The 8,105-nt window shown below is 34.5% G+C and overlaps 1 protein-coding gene across 1 annotated transcript in view; it reads right to left on the minus strand.

The window, feature by feature from the left end:
- Nucleotides 1–7,707, minus strand: part of LOC137634106 (muscleblind-like protein 1) — a 169,194-nt gene extending 161,487 nt beyond the window's left edge. The window contains 1 exon segment of the mRNA XM_068366329.1: nt 7,614–7,707. The gene's annotated coding sequence lies outside the window, so the exon portion shown is untranslated.
- Nucleotides 7,708–8,105: the final 398 nt, after the last annotated feature.

Here is an 8,105-nt window from a genome sequence, read left to right on the forward strand (position 1 = left end):
CAGACAACTGAAGTCCCTTTAGTACTTTCCATGAAGAAACTCTACTGATTCCCAAACCGTGTGGTGTCCATTTTTTTAGTTAAAAAAAAAAAAAATGACGTGACAATACTAATACTCAATAACTGTAATCAAGTTTTTTTCATAAGTAATATCACTACGAAAATGTCATGTACAACGGTTAATTTTCTTTTATTTTTTTTTTTGGGGGGGGGGAAGGTAGAGGGTAGTAAATTGCACAAAAAAAATCCTATTATACAGTAGCGCAGAACTATATTATTACTTTTATTATTATTATAATTATTAAACGATAAGCCACAACTCTCAAACTTGTGACGTAAGATTTCAATTCCATATGTTTGAATACCCTCGATTGGTTGGTAATAAATTAAATTTCTTATATTCTTAGTACTTACACTGGGAATGTATTTCTAGCACCAATTATTTATTTACTGTATGTTTACTTTTGTTATATTATTTCTTTTCTATGAAGTTGTTAACCGTATTGATTTCGGGGGGGGAGAGAGAGAGAGAGAGAGAGAGAGAGAGAGAGAGAGAGAGAGAGAGAGAGAGAGAGAGAGAGAGAGAGAGCTATCACACTACAGTACACATTTCTTAACAACAAATACCATGTGTTGTGGATCAGATTCTAATAATTACAAAGTGAAATTGAAAATAATAAATTGATCAAAATTCAAACACCAATTACAATGGATCATTTGATAATTCAAGAAAAAGTAGAATTGAAAATAAATTGATAAAAATTAAAAAACCAATTGCAATAGATTGACAAATCTTTCTTTGACACAGGAGAACAAATTACAAATATTTCCTATTATCATTATTACTTGCTAAGCTACAACCCCAGTTGGAAAAGCATGATGGTATAAGCCCAGGGGCTCCAACAGAGAAATTAGCCCAGTGAGGAAAGGAGACAAGGAAAACTAAAATATTTCAAGAACAGTAACAACATTAAAATAAATACAGTTATCAACGCTTTTTAAATTATAGAAATAATTTTACTGTATTCTAAAACTATAGAAAGTGGTAAAAAAGTATTATTAAATACTGGCTAGAGACATTCTATCTTATTTCTCTTCCTCTTGTTTTGTTATAGTTTTTATAGTTTATATCTATATTTTAATGTTACCGTACTTGAAATATTTGATTAATCCTTGTTTCTTTTCCTCACTGGACTATTTTCCCTGTTGGGGCCCCTGGGCTTATAGCATCCTACTTTTCCAACTAGGGTTGTAGCTTAGCAAATAATAATAACAATAATAATAAACATGCTTTGGCCTCCTTACAGATCACTGGACGCGCGCAATACCCCTTAATGTTAATGGGCTGGTCGGGAGGTGTCAAAGGCGGTAAGTTTGGCAGAGGCTGGAGTCAGGTCGGATGTCAATAAAGGCAGCTGAACGTCAATAAAGCTAACTAAACTTGAGGTGGCGGATTTGCGATTCCGCGAGATAACGATGCGATAACCGAGATAAGACGGCGATAACAATAAAAGACGATCTGATGAACGATAAATCTGTAAAAGAGACGGGGGGGGGGGGGGGGCCTCCGTTGGAATGGGTACGCACGACATTTTGACGCCACCGAGAGAGAGAGAGAGAGAGAGAGAGAGAGAGAGAGAGAGAGAGAGAGAGAGAGAGAGAGGAGTGCTTTCGATGAATGTCACCCCTATTTAAGAGTCGTGTCGACGTTATTTTCAAGAGAATATGGTGAGCGAAGGATAGAGATAAGAGCGGGATGAAATTTGTTATGGTTCACAGAACAGGTGAGAACATTCCTATAATATGAATAATATTCAGTACAAATAAACGAAGTTACCAATGAGTTTTCTAATAGCTTGTCAAATTAAGTCTTTCACACATCAAACGAACATATATGCAAATACAAAAACGTCAATTTCCATTACCTTCTTCCAACCATTCATTCAAAAACTACACGCATACACGATTATATAGTGGGTGAGCAATAGTAAAAATATGCAAGACTATAAAAAAAATTCCCACATTTTTATACTCCCATACAAATATACTGTACATGTGTAATACATAAACGAATTTTTCCATTCACATTCCATTATTCTTTCATGTACGATTGGACACTTCATGAGAGAGAGAGAGAGAGAGAGAGAGAGAGAGAGAGAGAGAGAGAGAGAGAGAGAGACTTTTGTCTCTTCGATGTATTGTTCCACATAAATTTCGAAAAAAAAAGTCGGTAACTTTTTATGTTTGCCAATTCAAGTGTAACACCAAAAAGTTTGTTACATATAAAAAATACTAGAAGTTGAATAAGAAAGTTTCTACAACAGCATTGCTAGATTAAAAATCATCATTTGTATAAAAATCAGGCCTTAATCTTTATCCAAAGTAAATCAAGTTTTCATCTTCGAGACCGTTTTGAATATAACCATTTTGGGTACTTGCACGAGAGAGAGAGAGAGAGAGAGAGAGAGAGAGAGAGAGAGAGAGAGAGAGAGAGAGAGAGAGAATGTCAACGACTGTAGCACATCACTTATATATTGTAAGGTTTTCAACTATGACCTTTTGTCCCAAAAAGGAAGTCAGGGTAAGTATAGAAACACAATTCAAAAGGCAACCCCGAATGGTATATCAGATTGTTGACAAAAGAAAACAGGGAATAAAATTAAAAATATGACGGTCGAAAATCACTGACGACATACTAGAAGTAATATTTTAAAAATGATTACTTACATCAGTCTCACTTAATTAACATGAGATTGAAAGAGGTAAAAAACCTATTACTGAATGGACAGTTAAGTGAAAAAACAAAAACAAAAAAAAAATCTATTGCTGAATGGAGTTAACTGAAAAAGTTAAAAAATCTATTTCTGAAAAGACAGTTCACTGAAAAAGAGCTAAAAATTCCATTTCTGAACTGACAGTTCACTGAAAAAGAGCTAAAAATTCAATTTCTGAACGAATAGTTCACTTAAAAGAGCTAAAAATTCTATTTCTGAACGGACAGTTCACTGAAAAGAGCTAAAAATTCTATTTCTGAACGGACAGTTCACTGAAAAGAGCTAAAATTTCAATTTCTGAACGGATAGTTCACTGAAAAGAGCTAAAAATCTAATTTCTCAACGAACATTTCACTGAAAAGAGCAAAAAATTCCATTTCTGAACGGACAGGTCACTGAAAAGAGCAAAAAAAAAAAAAGATCCATTTCTGAACGGACAGTTCACTGAAAAGAGCAAAAAATTCCATTTCTGAACGGACAGTTCACTGAAAAGAGCAAAAAAAAAAAGATCCATTTCTGAACGGACAGTTCACTGAAAAGAGCAAAAAAAAATCCATTTCTGAACGGACAGTTCACTGAAAAAGAGCTAAAAATTAAATTTCTGAATGGACAGTTAAATAAAAGCGCTAAAAATTCCATTTCTGTATGTACAGTTAACTGAAAAAACCTAAAATACTCTTTTCTGTATGGACAGTTAACTGAAGAAGAGCTAAAAAATTCCATTTCTAAATACAGTTTACTGAAATACTAATAAATCATAATTTATTTACATCACAAAACTCAAAATACAGAAAGCTTCGACGCTTGAAGTTTCTCTATTTGGAACAACAGCGATCCAGTAAATTATTCATGCGATGTGACATGCAATGGAAGCCTTAAACCTCCCTAAAAATCATTTGGTATAGACTTCATCTCTTCAGAATCATAAATTGTTACGATTGGGCTATTCTGGGGTAGTTGTGACTGGTAATATCATAATAAATTTCATATTTGTAATAGACATATAATGTACATTATCAATAAAAAGAATTATGAGTAATAAAGATATTGTTGATAGTGTGTGTGTGTATGTGTGTGTGTGTATATATATATATATATATATATATATATATATATATATATATATATATATATATATATATATATATATATATAAATATATACATGTACATACATAGTATATATATATATATATATATATATATATATATATATATATATATATATATATATACATGTACATACATAGTATATATATATAAATATAAATATATATATATATATATATATATATATATATATATATATATATATATATATATATATATGTATATATAATATATAAATAAATATATACATGTACACATACTAACTATATATATATATATATATATATATATATATATATATATATATATATATATATATATATATATATATATATATATATATATATATATAGAACGATTTTGCAAGAAGGTTCCACATACCTAGTAAAAGTATGAGAGCAATTTTCCAGTTATGGGCCGATGACGGATAACACTATACAACAGTTTCGTGCGCTGATTGATCTTGAGTCAGGCCCCCAACTGAACAGACTGCTTTCACCTTTCAATTCAGACATCGCTCAAAAGAATCCTAAATCCTAAATGCCCTCGATTGATGTGATTTTGTTTCATTCATGCATATCTCTGGCTTGTTGCGAGAGCAGATCAACTTGCATCTGCACCGCCAACTCTTCAAAAAAACCATTCAGGACAAATAATGTACATCGACTTTCACATTAAATACGAAGGTTGATGTAGAGTATTTGTGTATCTACGTATATATGTGTGTATATGTTTCATAAATACTAGATGATTACATATTTGAATTAGGTTTTACAGTAGACCTATGTCTAAGTATTACGTTTTCCATAGGCCTAGGCCTTCGAATCCACAAGGCAAAGTTTAAATTTCAAACTTTGGAGACGAAGGCTTACTGTAAACCCTTCTAACTATGATACCTTCTAGTATATATGAAACACATACACTCATATATACATACACATACATACATAGACGCACACGTGTGCACTAAAGACTCTAGGAGAGGTCATGAGTGAAGCATTTCCTCGCCCACTGACGTATTTCATTTGAAAAAGTCACAAGACACCTGTTTGATCTGCAATGCTCCTTGAATACCGCATACATCTATATGGTTAAATTTAGCTCTTAAGGTGTTAATTAATCATATAAATACATTAATCATCTAGGAAATAATATAAATGTCAATTATATAGCCGGGTTTCTAATTTTACAATGTCTAGTAAGAACAATCGCGTTTATTTGCCGTAATGTTGAATTAACATATAGTTAATATTCGTCGAATAAATTTTCCCGGATTTTTTAATACTCGTGCCGTAAATACACCAACCGATGCCGATATATATATATATATATATATATATATATATATATATATATATATATATATATATATATATATATATATATATATATATATATATATATATAGTTTTTTATCATAACCGATTTTAATAAGTGATATTTGTACAATATCTACCACAAACATTAAAAATATGTAAAATACTATAACCATATAATTATAAATTTAAAGACATATCAATATGCAAAGACGTTTCTAAAGAAACAACTAAAATATCAAGGTTCAGCACTTTGATGAACATTAAAATTACTGCAAACATGCATTCCAAATATGAAAAAACATTAAATATCAAAATCATTAAATAATAACACTTTCACACAAAAATCCAAAGCAGGCAACGATAAACATTAAGAAAAAAAATATATAACATTAACCTAACAAAATGATTCACTCCTACCTGTTTGGTTTCCGGAGGAAAAGCTTGAAACTTGGGGGAAACAGTACACTTAAAGAAAACCCGACATGCCTCTCAACACTTAAATGATCTCAAGGTCATAGGCACTCGAAGTGGACCTTTCTACACAAGGAAACTCTAAAGGAAAAAGTCAGCGAAGTTGGAAGCCTATGGAAAAATCCTTCCGGTCCATTACAAACTTGGTAGGTCGACCTCAAAGGAACAGACAAGATAGATAGAAAGCTGAAGGGTAAGATTCCTAAAACAATAAATTGGCCATTTCGAGAGAGAGAAACTTTTCTAAAGAGTTTTTTAAAAAGGCAAAAAAAGTGTTCTGCGGCAGTACGTAAAAAAAGGGAGCTGTATACTCGCTGGAAAGTGGCCCAGCTTGCGTTTAATGGCTAGTGCATTTACACAAAAATTTTATTGGGGGGAAAAGGCTTACAAAAGGTTTGTAATATGAGAGGCATAGAGAGCTAGAGGAATCGACATATTATATATATAAAAAAAGAAGCCTGGATATAGCGTGAGCCGTCAGTGATAGCTCACATCAATATTTTGGTCTAGATGCAGTGACGCATAAACAAGGAAAAACCATAACACTGGTAAAAACGATGCATAAATAAATTCATAAAATGCATTTAGGCTAATCATTTCATGCACAATTATAAAAAAAAAAAAAAACGCAAGCACAAACTACGGTGGGGTAACAGGGCGCTACTAAACTCTAAGATATATACATACATACACTGGGGGATCAATCCAAAACTATTCCTACACATACAAGACAAAAATTGCTATCAGCTCTAAAGCGATCTAAAAAGATTTTGTTTTTTTCATTATTGGAATAGTCTCTAACACCTTCTCTAAAGGTTCAAAACTTGGAGACACCATTAGAACCAGCACATGGTGACAAATATATACATAACCAATGATTTGAGCATGAATTTGGAAATAAATGGCTTTTTATCACCGTATTTTGTAATTTTCTCTCTCTTCTCCAAGGGATGTACTTTGAAAATTGAACATGAAAACAGCATATGATACTGCACAGGACATAGGCCTATTTATTCTTAAGCCGACACAGCAAGAAGTAAAACTTACGACCACTGTTTGTAAGTGTCACTTGGGGAATGTTTATTTACTTTATTAACAAATGCATATTTTTTTTTCACTTTCTAAAAATACACTTTTTCAAAACACGAAAGGAAACTGAAGCATATATGAAGAGGAAATATTTTTATACAGACGCTTCATCCAAACAGCGTCAAATTCATGATTTTTTTTATATAAGAAGAAAATTTGACTTTTTTTCTGGATTCTTGCGCATCAGATCGAAGGTGATTTAAAGGAATTAATTGCATTTTTTAAATAAATAATCATTTCACCTTCGGCCTGTTGTCCAACCCAGGTGGAGGAGGGAGGTGGGAGCACTCACCGCCGTTGTAGGCCTACTCTACTGCTAAACAACAAACTACCAATTTTACAGGAATCACATGGCAAAACAAATAAACAAAAATTTCGACAGCTGCCAAAATTATTGATTGAGTCGCATATCGTAATTTGGCTTAAGAGCGCACGACGCTGCGGCAACAACGAGCAACCGTAGCGAATGACGCAAGACTTGGATTGTGAACTTGTAATTCTTATTTTTGAAAACATTGATTATTGAAATATAAAAATCTTTTCTTCCCGTAAAGTTGGCAAATGCCGGTCAAAGTGGCTCTTTGGCCGGGCGAGGCAGCAGCAGCAGCAGCAACCAACTGGTGGTGGTGGTGGTGGAGGAGGAGGTGGTGGGAGGGGGAGGGGAGGCACATCCACACACTATACTACCACTCCACCAAAACCTCCTCCTCCTCCTATTTCCTCCCAAGGCCTCTCTCAATCTCTCCTCTCCTCTCCAAACAGGAATGATAAATTGATAAATTCACCCACTAACACTAGACCTTGCTTCTTCGGGAGGCCTATAAAGACTCCGAGGGCGGAGTTACTACACACCTCTATAGCAAAAGGCAAACGCGGAGAGAAGCGCCAGCGTGGAGCAGCTTGCTGCTGAGCGTCCCAGCACAGACTGAAGCGTCACGAGGGCCACTTGGCCACTTGGCCACCACTCTACCCCCTACCCCACCATGTGGGGGAAGCAGAAGCACCCCCTCCTCCCTACCATGTGGGGGGGGGAAGCAGAAGCAGCAGCGAGTTGCCAGCGATCTCACGTGTGCCCACACCCACTAAAAACAACAACTACAACACGAAAAACTGCATCTCTACGGTTGTTTCATTCCCAAGCCCTTCGACTCACCTTCGACCAGACCGTGGCACCGACGAGCGTCGAACAGACCCGAACGGACAGAAGGACCGAAACGACGTCGGACGTCGATTGGAAAAACCTGGCAACAGACATAGTCGTCGTCGTCGCCTGTTACCTCATGGCCCGCCGACTCTTGGCTGTTCTTTATTTTAGCGACCAGTGCTTCCAAGGTGACTCATAGG

Source organism: Palaemon carinicauda, chromosome 44 (assembly GCF_036898095.1).
Source record: "Palaemon carinicauda isolate YSFRI2023 chromosome 44, ASM3689809v2, whole genome shotgun sequence".
Taxonomy (NCBI): domain Eukaryota; kingdom Metazoa; phylum Arthropoda; class Malacostraca; order Decapoda; family Palaemonidae; genus Palaemon; species Palaemon carinicauda.